Below are 3,055 nucleotides of genomic sequence, written 5' to 3'. Positions count from 1 at the left end.
CTTTCCCTATAAATATTTGCCCGGGGCTTTAAAAGCAGGAGAGTGAGCTACAGGCACCACTGCCTGTGCACAACAAATAGATTTAATTTAGGTTTACACAAATATCTTCATTTCTACAGTCGTGCGGTGAATCATTATGTATGAAAGTGTTAATAAACTTAAAGTGGAGAACTGATGGTCTTTAAAAAAGAAAAAAAAAAAGATTACCAACTATTTTTCTTCTGTGGAGTAAAAACCATGCTGACTATCCAGCTGCCCCGCTCAGGATGTGCAGGTACCGCGCGTCTCCATTTACCAACAACACTTTTAGCTTCAGTCTTTTGCCGAATTCTTCTTTTATCTTCATTAAAAGTCTTACTGTAAAATTATTCGAAGTTGATAAGCTGTTTCCTGTATCGTATTTCTTCTGACGTTATCAATATTGCTAATAAAAATATAGATTGAAACAATATGTTGTAATGTCCAGGATATAAGCCAGATTCTGCTGCAGCTCAAATAAATATGAATTCGGCCTTTGGCTTTCATAAAAGCAGGATAATGTCTCTATCTGGGCTGTTCTAATGGATAACATCAGCCCCCTTTGCTTCGCTTCTCAATACTACCAGAATTTAAGAATCTAGACTGGTAGAAGTATAACTCTGTTTCCTGGAGATTTTCGAGATTAAACCAAATCAAAGTAAAGCGAAGCCCCAAACTTCGTTTCCAACTGAAACGAAACCCAACGTTCCAAAAGCCTTCGTGCTTTGGAAGTGCTGACACTTGCCATGCTGGATGTCGGAATTGCAAATGAGAAGCTCTTGAGGCAAGGGATGTCAAGGAGGGGACAGGGAAGAGCTCATCTGGATCCGTCCAGGTCCGGGTGCTTCATCCCTGCTGCTCTTTCTCCTTCCCAAGCTGACGTCCCCACTTTCTGAGATGGTTTTTGGTCAAATGGGTTTGGGCGGCGTTTGAGAGCCACGCGTGCCAGTGCGGACCTCTCCCCTTTGATCATCTCCTCTCACCACTTTGAAGACCCTATGGACAGTCAGGATTTCTTCAATCCAACGTATATGACAGGTCCATCTGAGAGCGCATCCCGTTAACTGCTGATCCGAGGAGTGTGGTTGCCACCTCTGGCTGGTGAGACAGCCACAGCACCCTGCTCCAAACTTGAGCTTCCCACATGACCGAAAGATCACTTATTTTTAAATTGTTTTTGAGTATCATTCGTGCAGCTGGAGTCATGGACCATAAAAAGGAGGAATTTCACTGGGTAGGTCTCCTGGACACAGAACAGAGCAGAGGATGGAAATGAGATCCAGCTCTGTTCAAGCCGAATTTTTTCGGAGGAGATTGCGGGTACCTCTGCAAGTGATCATGCATCAGGCTCGCGGGGCAGGGATGCTCCTGCATCTGCCGACGGCTCCCATCACCCCGCGTCGGATCCAGACCCTGCTCAGGCTCCTGCTGGGAAAATTATCTCCAAAATTTGGAGGCTTCTGGGCTTCCTTGGGGACGCGTCCCTCACCAGCCAGAGCCACGGCTGGGAGGCAGCAGGGACCGGGTTGGTGTCCCCGCAGCTATCCCCGAGGATTTGCTTCGCAGCAGGTGAAAACGCAGATGAGCGATTTTCAGATAATTTGTCAGTTTAAAAAAAATTAATCAAAACATCCCTGGGGTAGGGGAAAGCATTTCGAGCAGTTTATTTGCAGTAATTGGGCTTGGTCAGTTTTGATCTCGGCATTTCTGCCCTGACAGACACGCTCACCCCAGCGCCAGCCCCCGCGCTTTAATCCTTTTTTTTTCTTAAAATAGGACACACCTGTGAGGAAGGCAAGTTTCTTCAAGACATTCCTGATCTGGAGCGTATTAAACCGATATTTTTGTTTTGTATTTTTGATGATTTGCTCCAGTGATAACATAATAGCATGATATTTTGCCTGGGACTGATTAAAACATTTCTTTTGATCAGCGCAGCAGATTGAAACAGTTGTTTATTACTGGACAAAGCTTTGAGAAAAAGAAGAAAAAAAAAAAAAAGGCAGAAAAAAGAAACGGCTCTGGGTGGCTGTTGGGTCTGCTTTTCACCAGGGATATTTCCTTCACTTTGGGAAAATTCTCCGTTCCAGCCGGGGTTGGGGTTTGGGAAGGCAGAGAAGGGAGGGACGATCCATCACGCTGATGGACAACGGCTGAAAACCCGCGTATTGGTTGTTAAAACTACACGTGTGCTGAATAAAACTCATTTCTCCCTCTCAGGACACACCAGTTGCCCAGATCATAACTAATGAATTTCTATAACCAAACTTAACGTTTCCTATAAAGGTTGTCCTTTTAAGCTATATCAATCACTGCACGTTTCAAAGCTACCTAAATTTTAAAACGTAAGACTTCGGCTAAAAAAACCCTTCTTTTTTTTGCTTTATTAACCGAAGGCAGCGTCATATTGTTACAAACCTACAACATATGAATGTAAATCTGTTATTTTGGTTTAACTCCAGTTCCTATAAAGGCTTTCAAGACTATAGATTTTAATTACATGAATATTTTTAATAAAATCTTCTATTTAACTGCTGGCAAGACTGTAAGGGAAAAAACAATAATATCTGGCTCTGTCTCTTTGACAGAATAATTCTTCAAGTTACATTTGCCACATTCACGCAGCTGTGACCAATAACCCTGCTGTCTTTATTATTCTCCTTCGATATGAAATTAAAATGAACTGGAAATGTTTATGCCGCAAATGGCGTGCAACACATTAAACAGATAACGCCAGCGAAGGTTTTGCTTAAAACAGGGGGTTCCTCCTCCAGCAGAGCCGGTCTGTAACTTAATCCCCTCTTTTCCCAGGCAGCGGAGATTGCTGCTCTGCCGAAAGCCTCAGACACACAACAATATCTTCATTAAAGAGGAATTACTTCCATCTCGCCATCCCCAGGTGCCACTGAAAGCGGAGCTTTGTTTCATGTGGCCAGTTTCAATTCCTGTGTTTATATCAGCGGATTCCTTGGCTTCACGGGACATTTGGAGATAAATCTATTTTGGGTCTTGTGTGCTTCCCCTTGACTTTTCCCCG

The sequence above is a fragment of the Pygoscelis adeliae genome, unplaced genomic scaffold, assembly GCF_000699105.1.
Source record: "Pygoscelis adeliae isolate BGI_AS28 unplaced genomic scaffold, ASM69910v1 Scaffold216, whole genome shotgun sequence".
NCBI classification, from domain to species: domain Eukaryota; kingdom Metazoa; phylum Chordata; class Aves; order Sphenisciformes; family Spheniscidae; genus Pygoscelis; species Pygoscelis adeliae.
Note: the sequence above shows the minus strand (reverse complement) of the source record.